The sequence below is a fragment of the Meriones unguiculatus genome, chromosome 9, assembly GCF_030254825.1.
Source record: "Meriones unguiculatus strain TT.TT164.6M chromosome 9, Bangor_MerUng_6.1, whole genome shotgun sequence".
In the NCBI taxonomy this organism is placed as follows: Eukaryota; Metazoa; Chordata; class Mammalia; order Rodentia; family Muridae; genus Meriones; species Meriones unguiculatus.
Window position 1 is genome coordinate 69,643,364 of NC_083357.1, and position 15,089 is coordinate 69,658,452.

The 15,089-nt window shown below is 42.6% G+C and overlaps 1 protein-coding gene across 4 annotated transcripts in view; it reads right to left on the bottom strand.

Annotated features, from left to right (window-relative positions):
• The window catches only part of Cysltr2 (cysteinyl leukotriene receptor 2), a 33,384-nt gene that overhangs the window by 14,663 nt on the left and 3,632 nt on the right, over positions 1 to 15,089 (bottom strand). Inside the window, exon 2 of one of the 4 annotated variants that reach the window (XM_060391435.1) lies at positions 8,479 to 8,652. The exons of the other annotated variants lie outside the window; for them this stretch is intronic. The gene's annotated coding sequence lies outside the window, so the exon portion shown is untranslated. The remainder of the gene's footprint in view (positions 1 to 8,478; positions 8,653 to 15,089) is intronic. 4 annotated transcript variants of the gene reach the window in all.

The following is a 15,089-nucleotide window of genomic DNA, read 5'->3' on the forward strand; positions in this document are numbered from 1 at the left end:
TGCTTTGTCAAAGGAAAGACTCCCATAGCCAAGTCAGCCTGAGAAATACAACTCTCTACTCGCCCTCCCTTTCGGGAGTTTACCACGCTCCACAGGGCCCTGTAAAAGCAGAAGCCTGGCTTAGGCACGGTTTCTCTCCTTTTGTTTTGTTTTGTTGTTTTGTTTTGTTTTTTGTTTTGTTTTTCCTACAAAATATTTTTTAAAACATTAACACATCAACTATCCCACAGAACTGCTCATGTTATTGTTCAACTTCTCTAGAGTGTGACTTTGGAGGAAGAGGAAAGGAATACCACTTGGTGGAGGGATCAACCACTAAGAAAAGCTGTGTCTAAGCATTGGCCTCTCTGAGCACTCACCAGCAGGTAAATCAGCATTTCGAAGCCTTGAGTTTGTGTTCACGTCCTAAGATTATCTTAGCAAAGTACCATAAGCTTGGTGTCCCAAAACACCAGAACTTTATTCTTATTCTCTTATAGACCTGGTACCCGAGTTGTCAAAGGGGCTGTTCTTTCTTCAAATACTGGAAAGAGGAACTCTTTTTTGCTGTCTAGCCTCTGGTAGACACCCGGAATCTTTGGCAATTTGAAGTTCGCAGACATGCCATCCCAATCTGTGTGATCAGAGGGAGTTGTTTGTTGTTGATTTTCTGTGTCTTCACAGCATCTTTCTATATGTGTCCATGCTTCTGGCTCTTCTCTTCTTTGAGAGGCTTTGGCCATATTGAGCTTAGGGCCCACTTTACCTAGTATGACTTTGTCCTAGCTTACATTTGTCAATGGTTCTATCTCCATATACGGTTGCATTTATAGATAAATGGAGTTCAATATTTATGAGTGTTATTTTGCAGGATATAATTCACCTCACAACAGGGATCTATACTATCTGTCTCGTGAAATGATTGTAAAGAATATACAAGAGACAGAAAGAATCTGCTTCCAATGGCTCTTGACCCTAGGTTAAATGCTCCCCAACTCTTCCACCCTCATAAAATAATGTAGAAATGAGCTAACTTCAATCCCTGTCATCCTTGGTTACATGGATGAATTGCTCCATTGGCTTGAGGTGTTGGGAGTAGATTCTCCTTGGTGTTTGTTACATAGGGATACTCCATAGAAACAGTGATTACTCTCAGATTATTCCAACAAATTTACAGGGGAAATTTCTCAAAAACAATCTCTCCCCCTTTCCCTGAGTCTATTCCTTCTAAACTTCTTATGCTGATATTGGAGTCAGGATTCTGTGAAACAGCAAAGCCAATTCATAAGTGATGAGAGAAGGGTCTAAAAAGGTAAAAACAGATCTAAATGCAACCAAATCCTTAAACTCCTTTACAACAATGACTTCATTCTATCTAATATACAATGGACCTAGTAAATATGGTGAGGAACTGCCTGGAAAGTTAAGTCACAGCCCTGGCCTCCTTCCTCATAGAAGTGTGGCTAACTGGGCTTCAAGGACATTATTAATTACAATTACTTTAGGGAAGTACTTTCCATAGGCATAGCATGGAAGCCAGCAAATATGACCACATGCAAGAGATTATCAAAAAATACATATCCACCAAGGAACAGAGACGAGCAGATAGATACACCATGACACTAGCCACAAGGACTCCTTGAGCACTTAAGGGAAAAAGGCACAGCCCACTGGAGAGGTCAGTCTGCAAAGCAAACTTAACACTAGACCAAACCGGAAACAGATCACTGTGGAGCTACGAAAGGGTCTTGTCAGGGCAGGTAAATGAGTAGGCATGCAGACAAAGCCTTAGACACAAGAGACTCCAGTCCATGGTGAATGTGGGGGACCGTGTCCACCAATGAATTGGGAAACAAATCTCAAGAACAAAAAAGAAGGTTACTTTTAGAGCCATAGAGGGCACAGAGCCCTTGTGTTCAAAGATAAGCACTAGGGGAACCAGGAATATTAAAGACAGGGAGTTGTCTCCTGTGGGGATGTTTGTAGTTAATAGCCCAGTGATCTGTGCTATCTGTAGGGCCTGGCCACACCTGAATACCTCAAACTATTATGTTTATCCCAGAGCCTTCTTCCCTAGACCTTTCTCTTGAGCACTGTTTCATAGCCAATAGAACCCATCTTGAGGGAGAAAGTCACATATGCTTTATAGCTTGGTGATCTCTACGCTATCTGTATGGCTGAGACCACAGCAGAACATCCCATAGGCCCTTAGGCTATAGAACCCTTTTTTATGGTAGAGGCCACATGTAATTTGCAAAGGAGTTCTGATGTAGTCACACCTTAAGCATTATTGTGCTCATGGAATTGAAGTCGTTGTTACCAGGAAACCTTTTTCCAAAATGGTACTGTACTCAAAATGCTTATTAAAAAGTCACCTGTTCAAACTCTAGAAGTTTGAACCAGCTACTACATCATATTGAACCCGAGGGTATAAGTTCAGGATCAAATCAACACCCAGGGTACCACTGAGTGCCACAGCTACTTTGATTCCGCTCCCTGAATTGGGGTGGGTGTAGAACACCACATTGGAACAACTTTTCACTACACTGTTAGTGAAAATAAAGAGGGGGAAATGGGTAGGGGGGACCTGCCTGAAAGATGTGACTGTAGATGATGATGATGACAACAATGATGATGATGATGAGCCAATACAACAAAGTGACAGGAAGCTGAGAAATATATGAAGAAGTAAAAGGAAGAGAAATTGGAAAACCGATTGGCAACATAATTTCTATTGTCTCACCTGAGGTAGTGGAGGGAGAGCAAGCTCAATATACTCTCCTGACAGAGGAACTCAGAACTAAGAAAGAATAAAGCTGGCTCCCATAGCCTTACTGGTAGGTAATTAAACAACAAGGAGAAATCAGACACAATCAGGCAGAGGGGATGCCATACATGAGTCAGGAAAGCAAGCAGACAGGGTGGGTGGCCAGTTAAATGTTGGTGGGATGGGTAGCTTACAGAGGTGGTGACGGTGTTCGCCTAGTTCTAGCAAAGCTGCAACTGTTCAAACATTCATAGAGGTTATTTTATTTATACTTAGTATTGTGAACTGAAATGTCCAGAAAGAAAATAGCCACAGCCCTGTTAAAGATTCTACACAGCTAACAGGCTGATTGTAAAGAATTGGAGTATCATAGATTGCCTTGGGCAGTTTTTACTCTCCCCATCAACCTCATGGTTCACCTGTGACCTAAAATCCTTTTGAGGACTAGGTAAAATTTTCTGGACTGTATTAATTTAGCAGGCCGCTACTTCCCACCAACCCAGACTCTAAGAATATCATCAGATAGCATCTGAGGCCGACAGCAGAGATTCTCCCACTCTGTTGTATCCACCTATGGATATGGACAATTCCTTGAATTATGACTTCTCGTCTGTGTCTACCAAATTTCTCGAAACCATTTCCATGTTGGAAAATGCTGTTTGGGGCAACATGAACCCATGTTCTTAGGCCATGGTCATCCAAATATACCTCAAAAAAAAAAAATACACTACTTCTCTAAGATGAGATCTGTGGGTTTTGCAAGCAATTTGAGAAATTTTTATTTTGTGAAGATTTTATTTCGTTGTGCCTGGAATATGGAAAAGTCTGGAACTTTGGCTTAGGAAAGCCATTGAGTGGCGGAAGCAGAGCTTAATGGGCCATTCAGGTAGGAGCTTAGAAGACAGTGCTTGGAGACATATAGACAAGGGAAACCAAGCTTGTGAGTTTCAGAGGGAAAGAAGGACTCTCTCAGGAACTGGACACGAGCCACGTGATACATAGGCTAAGAAGCGTTGAGTTAAAGGTAATGGGCTGCGTTATTATTTATTTTACAGAGAAAATTTCAAGGCAGTAGAGCATTTTTTTCAGGTTGGTGCTGAAGAAGTAGCTATAACTAACGGAGACACCAACATGATCAGAGAAGCTTCCTGCATTGCATTGGGGCAACAAGAGTGTTTCCTTAGGGTCAGCACGTGTGCGTGTGTTTCTGTCTGTCTGTCTGCTCCTGTGTATGCAGGTGAATGTGCATGTATGTGGGGCACTCACTTTGTGCATGTCAACACACACCTATATAATGCAAACATTTTTAGGATGATTTTTTGACTGATCAAACTCTTGAAAAACAAAAAAAAAAAGTCAAGGTCTATTCTTGGACAATCCAAAATAAGATACAGCTTTAAAACTTATTTGGCACTAAGGAGAAAAATTGTTATTTTAAAACCCTCTTAGACTTCTCAAAGGCTTACAAAAAAAAAAAAAACAAACTTAAAGTTTACAGATAATCCCAATAAACATTAGATGGTTTCTTTTTTTTTTTTTTTTACAATGTATTTGGGAAAATTATTTATCTGTGCCCCTGCAGCTCTAAAGAGGGGTAAAATAATTTTGGAAAGTATTAATTAAATGGTGCTCAGGGTCCCTCCTAAGGCAAACAGGTCACTCAGAAGTAAAGGAAGAATTTTTAAAGGGTAGAGACAGAAAAACCTGGTTTTCATTCTGTTTCTACTTGGGTTATAGACCTTATTTTTTAAAATCCTATTTCAGAAAAAGCAATTTCTAGGTACCTCTTTTAATACTCACATTTTAAACACATGATTACCTTGAATTTGTATTAAAAAACACATTAAGTGTCACAACATTTAGACTATATAACTGTATAATATCAAAGATATAATGTGATGTTTTCAGTTTCCTGGGTTTTTATTTGGGGTGTGCTTATCTTGTCAAGGCAGAAAAAAAGCATTTCCTGAAATTTTTCAGCGAAAATAAGACAGGAGACCTCAAGCAAGGAAAGTGATATAGAAGGTACAGAGAGAAAGTATATTTTCAGTTACAGACAGTTCAAGAAAAAGGCAACACTTTCAGATAAGAAAGGATTTTGTGTGAAAAAATAAAATTTTGTCCTAAGATAAAGGATTGTTCCAAAATGGAAAATAAAAGATGACAAAAGAAGACAGCTAACGTATGTCTTCAAAAGCTTGTGAACACTAAAATATAAAGAAACAATGGCACATGTGTAACTAAGTTCACTCTGACAGGTTTGTAAAATTTTCTGTGGTGACAGTCTGATGTTCTGTGGTCAAACGGTGGCATTCTCTGCTTACAACGAAAAAGATGTTTTTCCCACAATTATATTTTTGTTAATTATTTGGAAATTTCATACACTACACACTGATCACACTTGCTTCCCATTCCTCTCGGTTTCACCCTCCCATCCTTTTACCCTTCCCCCCTACCTAAAACAAAAACAAAACAAAAACCCAAGTCAATTAAAAACTGAGTGGACAATATTATAAAGCGATCCCATAGGAGTCCCACTTCCCTTTCCTATTATAAAACAAGAAGTAAGATCTGGTTGCACCTACAAAACCTACGGATGCTGATTTCTGACTAGTCTGAGCTTCGTTTCTTAATGTCATTACTAATAATATTTAATACATGGAAAGATAATTTTAATGAAAAGAAACATACTGTAGCACTGTTCCATTATCTAATGTCTTCTATAATGTTACTTCTTATTTACTTCCCAAGACTAATATCTGATACAATTTCAAATTAATAGAAAGATCAAATTATTGCCTATAAGTGAGCACATGCATTTAATGCCAGAACTCAGAAAGCCAAGGCAAGAAGAGCTTCCTGAGCTCAAACAGTCTAGTCTACATGATGAGTTCCAGGACTACAGAGAGACATCCTGCTCATATCCTCTCCAGCATGTGTTGTCACTTGAGTTTTTGATCTTAGCCATTCTGATGGGCGTAGGGAGAAATCTCAGGGTTATTTTGATTTTAATTCAATCACATCATTAGGTTTTAACTGCTCCTTCGGTAAAAAGATAAAGCATAATATCATATTCTCTGAGCCAGTTTTTCTATAAAGATCACTGAGAGAAAAATCAATATTTAAGAAATCTTTCTGAAAGAGCATTTCCTTGACTAGTGGGGCTGGTCCTCTGGCCTCAGGAAGGCACGGCAGGCCCACCCTGTATTGTCACCACCTGCTGTGCCGGTGCTGCTGCTGCTCCTCAGCTTGCTGCAGAGAGGAGAGCACTGGCCAGTGGTGCTGCACAGGGTCTGCAAGCGCCGTGGCCATTCCCATTGCGACTAAGGTTATGTACAGCGGCCTGGAGTTCTGGTAGGCCCTGTCCAGGGGCGTGCTGCATCTGAGCAACAGCAAGATCTCTGAGATGAAGAATGGTTCATTTTCTGAATTAAGTCTCCGCGAAAGACTCCCCACGGTATCTGCTACCTCCAGAAGCCATGCTGATATCTATAATTCATGCTTCTCCCGAAAGCTTTGTTGATGTCCGTGGTTTGTGCCACCACTGGAGACCATATAGATGACTGTGATCTATGCTGCTGCCAACTGCTACAGGCAAGGAAGTTTCTTCTGCAGTGATATCGATGACTGCGGACTTATAACTGAGTATGAGAGACATTGAGGACTTCTGTGATCCTCCCAAGCCCCACCCCTAATAAACAGTCTAGACAGGAAGCTATTGAAGAGAGTCCTTAAAGATTGTGCTAAAGATGCTCTTCACAGCTGACAGCTTCTGTCAGGGGTCGGGGTGGGGAAGGACTCAGTGTTCTTTAAAGGGCTGGCCACTGGGAGTTTGACCTAACGAGTCCAACATAAATTGGGCTTCGGTTTTGTTTTGGTTTTGTTTTAGGTAGGGGGAAGGGCAAAAGGATGGGAGGGTGGACCTGGGAGGAATGGGAAGCAAATGCGATGAGTGTGTAGTGTATGAAATTTCCAAATAATTAATAAAAATATAATTTTGGGAAAAAAATCTTTCTCGTTGTAAATAGAGAATGCCACATCTACAAGTAAGAGTTATATTAAAGACCAGTATTTTCTAAACACTTTTCTATAAGGTTATAGCTTATGGATATAAAACCAAACTCTGCCAAACCCCCTAAAAATAAAAGATAATAATTTTAAATACTCCAAGCATCAATAAAATGTTTTATAGAATATAAATAACTGTAGGCACAGGGGAAGCCTAAAGTCAATCTAATTAAAGAGTGTGATTTGGGATTGATTTAAATGCCTTATCTGCTGCCTGTATTTCTTTAGACCACATGGTATTCTTGATTATTTAAGCTTTAGTTGCAGTACTCCTAACGTATTTATATGTCACACTTCGATGTTATGTCAGATACAAAGGATGAGAGAAAAACCATACCCAAATCATAGCAGAAGATAATTTTTCAATAATCCAGGAATTTTATTCCTTACTGGTCTTACTAATTATGTCTCTTTCTAAAAGACTGACTTGCTATCTACTTGGCTTCGTCTTCATCAGATTTCAAAAAGTGCCAAGGGTCGTAACGCAATATTTGGCCTTCATGTCCCTATGACTTGATTTTTGGCCAACAGGAGGAACTGTGAAGCGAAGGCTTCACCCCCTGTCTTGATTACCTTTCCTGTTGCTCTCACAGAACGCCCTAGCAACCGTGATTGCAGGGTGAAGGGGTTTACTTTGGCTGGTAATTCAAGGCTGCATCCTCAAGGCAGGCACTTGAAGCAGCTGGTGACACGGCATCTTCAGTCCAGAAGCAGAGAGCGATGAGCCCTGCTCCTCAGCTCATTTCTTCATTCGGTCCAGGGTCCAGCCCATGAAATGGGGCTGCCCACACTTAGAGTGAGGCTTTCTACCTCAGTTACACTAACCAAGAAAAGCCCTCACAGGCTTCCCCAGAAAGTAACCTTATCTACATAACTCCTCATTGACAGGCACAGAGGTTTCCTTTCTTGGTTGATTCTAGGACCTGGCTACTTGAAAATCAATATGCCATACCCATGCTTTAGACTTTATAAGGCTGATTAACTTGATGTTTTCACAAATATATTTTAAGTGTCTTGATTTGTTCTCCCACTACAAAAGCTTCACCAAACACATTGGAATATGGTATTTTAGGGTAACCTGAATCTGTGTTTCCCTGGCTATCATCTCTAATATTTGGCTCTAGAATAAACTGCCTCAGATTCTCTTTGAAGTGAGAGCCGTGATTCTGAGTCAACGCCAGGGAAAGTCGTACAACAAAGGACCTTGACAGCCTGGACGTGTCAGCGTTCTCGCTGCTTCTCACTTCCAACCAAGCAGGCTTCCCTGCTCAGGGGCCCTGACAAATTGCATTTCCTCTACAAGCCACCTCTACCCCCCATCCCAGAGATTCATCATGTTACAGGGGGTAGCCGGCGGCCTGTACCATGCTCACCACAGGTCTGGACCTCTGCCAGGCTTTGCCAAGCTCGGTGTGGCATAAACTCAATCCCTAGTAGCCATCGGTAGTCTTACTCGATAGCAATTTTGGATGCTCTGGTTTGGTCGTTTTACAGAGAAGGTCAAAATGCAGAGGCATAGAAGAGCTAACAAGCTCAAGTTCACTCTCCAGTTAGTGACAGGATGAGGGTTTGGCCCAGCTATCACCTCTCAGTCACAACCCTAACCTGTCCCACTTTGAACTGTGTATTCTACGCACTGCAGTAAAGAAAACGCCTTCTCTAACCTGCAGATGCCTCCGGAGTGGCCAATGAGTCAGACGCGTTAACCAACAGAGCTGTGAAATGAGAAGAGCCAGAAGGAAATGTGGAGTGCCGTGATAACGCGTCAGAGGAGAGGCAGCCAGCCTGGGTGTGAGGGCATGATAATGGAGTGTTTCCCTGATGTCCCAGCACATTGGCTAGAAAAAAAAAAAAAAAAAAAAAAAAAGGTCAAGGATCCCAGACAGAAGAACAGTACAAAGTTCCAAAGCCAAAAACACAAGTTTGGGGAAGTGTAAAGCCATACACTACTATCCAGGAGAAGCATACAAAAACAAGGCAGACAGCGAACTGTGCACGAAGAGCTTGTATCCGTCACAGGAAGTCTGGGTTTCATGCTCTGGGCAATGAGAGCCCTGCAATAGGTGGGGGCCGATGCACATTTCGGAGAGGTGCTCCTGGCCGCAGAAGGAGAGAAGTGTAGGGAACGGGTGGAAAGCCGAATCGGGAAGGAGCCGCAGTTGAGAATGTGACCAGAGTAAGCGGAGCGGACCCTCTTTGGTTCTGCAATGCCGTGAAGGATCTTCTGCAGACAGCAGCTGAGCCGCGGAGGGCGGACCATACCCTCTTTCTGAAGACACCTGGACAGATAATCTCAGGGCCCGAACTGACCAACAGGAAGGTGGCTTATACGACCTGCGCTCAACAGATGGAGGAGAGTTCATCTTGTTCAAAACATTTTAGTATGTGAGACTTGGGAATCATTTCTGGAATTTTCCAGTTAATTTTTTTTTTTTTTTTTTTTTGAACCACGGTGGACCACAAATAATTTAAAACCATGGGTAAGGAGAGACTTCCATACATTTCCCCTGAAGTTGAACGGGACTGGTTTGACTCCCTTTCCTTCTATGTTCTGCCTGTATGGTCTTCGCCCTCTGAGTTTGGGTTTCTACTTGAAAAATGAAGCTAATTCAGTTAGTCCCTCAGGACAGTTTTGGTTTAAAGTGAAATAGTGCGTTAGTTCTACATTCCACGTAGCTAATGCTAGTTTCTCCCTTTCAACAGTTCTGTGACCTGCTGCAGACAGACAGACAGACAGACAGACAGACACACACACACACACACACACACACATACACACACACTCCTAAAGCCTGAGGTTAGTTCCCTGCATGCTTTGGTAGACAGTTGCATCACACTGACCTTAGGAAAAACAGCCCCCTACAGACTGCATACTCAATTCTGCCAGGCCCCTGTTTAAGACATCTTGTTTAACTCCATCAGTAACCAATGCTTGTTGCCATGGCACGTCCTTAAAGCAAGTGTGTTGTTACCAACAGCAGTAGGAATCAATGGTCCTGGAGAATCATGTAGTCCCTGTTAGGCCTCTTCTTCTCCTCCCGTACATCGAATTAGCTGTGGGTTCCATTCCTCTGCAGGAAGAGGCTTCGGGTTTGGTAACACCCTTCAGTTCATAACTCCTCTCACAATTTTGCTTTTCATTCTCTCCTCAAAACTTCAGAACATAACTGGCTCTTAGCTCCCACAGCTACTGCGCATAGAGGGACATCTCGTTTTACAGTTCTTGCAAACTATATCACTTGCTTTTTTTCTTTCTGTGATACAAAGCAACTTAAGGACTCGGGGGTCTATTTGGGGCCACAGTTTAAAGCCCATCATAGGAAGGAAGGCATGACGACATGAGCACACACCTGGACACACTCAGTCCAGTCAGGAAGCAGAGAGCAGACAAGAAGTGAAGCCCATATAAAACCTCAAGCTCTGCCCCCCCCATGACTGAATCTCTCTAGCAAGACTCCAGCTATGGAAGCTTCTATGATTCTCCCAAGCAACACCACTAGCAGGAACCAAATGCAAATGCATGAGCCCATGAAGAACCGTTTTATATTTTAAATGGAATATTCAAAAGAGAAGCCAAGGCTGCATCTTCCTGGCTGAGGCACCTTAAACAAGTGGCTTTTCTTCTCTGGGTCTTGGTTTCTGAGTCTGCAAACGGCCATAGTGAATGCTGCAGTTGGCAGGAGGGTGAGGATTCCGTGGCATTTGCTAATATTTTCAATTCCAAATGTATGACTTAGGAAAAGTATTCAGTGGCCTCTAAGTAAACAAGAGGTCTGAACCAGAGAGGGCTGCAAGCTGGACAAGAACACACTCACCCCACCATCCCCTGGAGGTCGGAGGCATCCTGACTACTCTCAAATTGCATGGCTACATATTAACGAAGCCCCAAGCCCCCACCCAGAGAAAAAGTGACCACTGTCTCATACCATAAGTCATGTATGCTCCACTCCCATAACTATTAACTAAGCCTGCTTCCTCAATATACAAGACCTCCCCTTTCCTCTGAAGCCTTAAGAGTAGACACCTTGCTTTATCTGGCAGGACCGAAGCTATGGACATCAGACACCAACCACACTTTTTACTTCAGCATTGCTGAAGGATAATAGTCTAGCTAGCTCGTTTTCTGTTCTCTCCTCAAGTCTAACACTAAGGAGGCAAAATTTTCACACGTTGTACAAATATAAAAGCAAAGATAGACAGATCCCATCATGATTTACATTGTGGAAGCTGTGCTATTTGTTGACCTCCACAGTAAGAGAGACAAAGAGGAGAGCACTCACCCCAGATTGAATTCTGTCTTTCTATTTACTAACTCTATGGCCTGGGATGGGTAGTTTTATCTCTTGCCTCATTTTCTTATCAATGAAATGGAAGTGGTGATAATAATCCATACTTCATGGATTGGCTGGAAGGGTGCATATGAATGACACTTAGGCCAGAGTCTGGATCATAGAAAAACATAGAAAGGCTTACTGTGTCTGCTGTAGTCATTGCACAGGCTCCCAAAATGAATCCCCTGTTATTCAGAAAGAATGCTGCCCATCCTCCAGAGCAGAAAATTCCACAAACATATTTGTCTCTCCAAACTCCAGACAGACGGCAGAGTGCTAAACTAATATGCCTTTCAAAGCAGGAAAGAGGAATTGGGACTCTTCCTGAGGTCTAGGTTGCCAAGGTGGAGCTGAGCTGCAGAAGACACCAAAGTCACTGTGGAACTCAAAGTTTCATAGACCCTTCAGAGTTTCTTTTTCAAAAGATCGAAGCAAACTAAGCTATTGGAGATGAAAACAGAAATGCAGACAAAAATAACTGTGATCATGACAGTTTTTAAGTTGAGGAACCTGGCTAGCATCAGGACTTCCGGAGTCAGCTTAGGGTCCATTTCCACAGACTCACCACCCTGGAAGCTTTGGATGACTTGACTCTTCCGTATGTCACTCCCAGAGTGCCTCAAAGACACCCAAAGCGGAAGCCACTCCATAGGCCACCAGACTAGTGACTCTTGGCTTGCCAATGGCCATTTCTGTGCAGTCAACACCTGGGCCCATTGGGGAAAGATTTACTAGCAGCTCAGTTGGAAGCTGGAACTCATTAAATACACATGCGTGGCCCTGGAAGTCCTGTGAGGAGGCAGTCTTCCATGTCACTTTCTCTGCTTCAGAGACTGTCAACAGCTTTAGAGGGCCTCCTCAGATAATGTCCAGCGTCTTTCCCACAGGGAGACCAAAGTTCTCCCTCAGTGGCCTGTACACAGTTTGTATCTCAATTTTGTTTTGTCTTCTTCTTCTGCAGGCCACCATTAGTTCAGATATCGTATTTGGAAGTCATCAGGATCATCACCTCCTCTCTTGTTGGATGCCAACCCAAGGGTACTCTGACTTACCCAGGTACTTAACATAAAGAAATTTGTGATGTTATTCATGAGATAGCATGGGTTCCTGGTGTGGCTTTAAGCTCCTGAGGAGAAGTCTCTAAACCCATTCTGTTTCCCACCAGGGGACTCTCTGAGGGAATAGAGCATCCTTGAGGGGCAGGAGGTGGAGTCTCTAATCTGTAATTGCTCCAGCAGGCCAAAGTCCCTGTGTGGCTTCAAATGCACAGGGAAATTTCTTTCTTATAATTACCTCATCTCATCAGTTGCTCTGTAAGTAAAATTTCCATCTACCTTTCTTGAGAAAGGATTCCTCAGGAATCCACTGGGATTGGTAAGAGGGATGTTCTGAAGATTGCAGGAGATGTTGGGCTATCTGATTTTCATTCTGATCAAACTCCAGAAAAATGATCTAAGAAGATTCAAAAATCCCCAAAAATAATGTCCAAATTTCACTATTTTAGTTCTAATAACCAGGAATGTCAAATCATATGGCTTTAAGTTCCCTACTTCAAACCGTTTCTAAGAGTCACAGTAGTTGCGTGCTTAATGTCAGTGATCTCTTCCACCTACTGACCTATATTTGCGTTCAGCGTTTTCCTGCCTCTGTCTGCTTTTCTCTAACCCGTGAAAACATGTAAGTGCCACGAGATCCTCCCTTGCCTAAGCCAGATGGCCTTCTTGAAAGTACAGCCGCTCAGGTTGCATGCCGGACCTTGATCATACACAGCAGTGTGTCAACCTTCCACTAAAAGGAGAATTTACATCACAGAATATGTACAGTATCATGTACATATCATGTACCCTCTATAGCATACAGTGCAGATACAGACAAAAAAGACACCCCAAGGAGATGTATACTGCCAGAGCCACCTTTTGGAGCAAAGGTTTGTGAATGGGGCCTTTGAGATGCTCGGCAGGTAAAGGCACTTGCAGCCAAGTCTAAAGACCTGACATAGACTCCTAAGATGCATATTGTGGAAGAGAACCAACTATATTCCTCTAGCTTCCACACACATGCTGTGGCATATACACCCACACGCATACACACACATGAAATAAATGTAATAAAGTTATAAACTTAAAAATATCTGCGTGGGTGGAAAAATGCAGTTAGAATACATCTGCCCAAAATGTGATATCCCATAATTATCCATCCTGCGTTAGCACTTTAACAATAGCTACTCTTACAGAAAGGGAGTGGATTCGGAAGGAAATAGAGACAGGAAGGGACTGGGAGGAGCAGAAGAAAGGGAAATCATAATCTGGATATATTGTGTGAGAAAAGAACCCATTTTCAATAACAGAAAAAAAAACAATAGCTGTTCTTTTCATTTCTTTTGCAGAAACACACACACACACACACACACACACACACACACACTGATAATACATTTCTGAAGCCTCAACTTTCTTGTTTTCTGACCCACTCCATCAGTGCATTAAGGGAGACGGAGATAACCATTAGTGCCCAGCCTAAGGAAGGCTGCTGAATTATTCTGCATTGAGTCTCACTTACTGAATGGTCTGACTCCGAGGCAAAAGGCAGAAGATCAGCAAATTCCATATGTGAGAATGCTATGGTATACACGTTGACTTCTTAACTGGCATGGGAAGGAGGTCAGTACAGAGGAGGAGGAAGAGCAGGGAAAAAGAAAAAAGGGGAAGGCAAGAGAGGGGAAAGGAGAAGAAGGCAAGAAAAGTAGGAGAAAGGACAGAAGGAAAAGGGAGAAAACTCTCTTGTGGGCATGTACTCTGAGTGGTTTACCCAATCTCAAATTCTTGTCTAAACATCATTTCTTTCACACAGACAGAGGAGAGTTCTCTAAACCTCCAAGTCTTGGCTGCCTGGACTGCAGAGACTTCTCATCTTTGCAGTTATCCCAAAGGGTCACAGCAGCCTCTGTTGTATCCAGTCACCAGAGGGCCTGCTCTAGTCCCTCTGTAGGCCTACCCCAAAATGAGACACACAAACGTACCCAGATGGATGACCGGTGAGCCATTGTTTGCTCATTTTATACCTCCCAATAAAGATCTAGGGAGAAGGGGTGGAGTCCAAGTTTCTTTTTGAAATGAAATGCTGTTAGTGTGTTTTTCCTTATTAAAAAAAAAATTTTTTTTCAAAATTCAGGTCAAAGATCTGTGAGTAAAAATGCAAAGTCAGGAGGGCTGGACTCTGGCTCAGTGATAGAGCACTAGCCAAGAATGTGTGAGGTCATGCATTCAATTCCCAACACTGTCCAAGGGGAAGCAAGAACCTAAGGTGATGGACACTGGGGTAGGGCCCAATGCATTGTAGACACTGATGCTGTTGCTCCCGGGCTAAGAAATTATCTTTTGATTCTGTGCAGACAAGATCCCAGACAGAGATCTTGGCGCGTTGGCATTAGCAGCATGAGCCATTTCCAACCAGCAGCAGAGTTCCTAGAAAGCCAAAATATGGAGTACGGTGAAGAGACCATTTTCTGTAACAGGGTGCAGAAGAGGTGGCCTCTACCAGCTCATTGGAGACTTATATGGAAAAGTCTTTTTTTTTTTTTTCATGATTGAATAACAATAGAACAATTAATTCTAGATTAAACTCTTAAATTTTCTCAGTTTAATTAATATTTATTTAAGTTTCCAATATGGACATTCTCCCCTCTGTCTCCCTCTTCTCTCCCTTCCCTTTTTGACCTTCCTCTGGTTCCAAACCTGTTTGTTTATCTATCTGTTTTGAGACAGTGTTTCAACTTGCCCAGGCCAAAGACCACCTAGAACTCCTGATCCTCCTTCTGAGCGTGGCCTGAAGGGGCACCGCTCCACCACAACCCAGCTTATGGGACACTAAGGGTCAAACTCCCAGCTCCCTGCATCCTAAGAAAGCGTTCTACAAACCAAGCTACACCCAGCCCACTATACCCA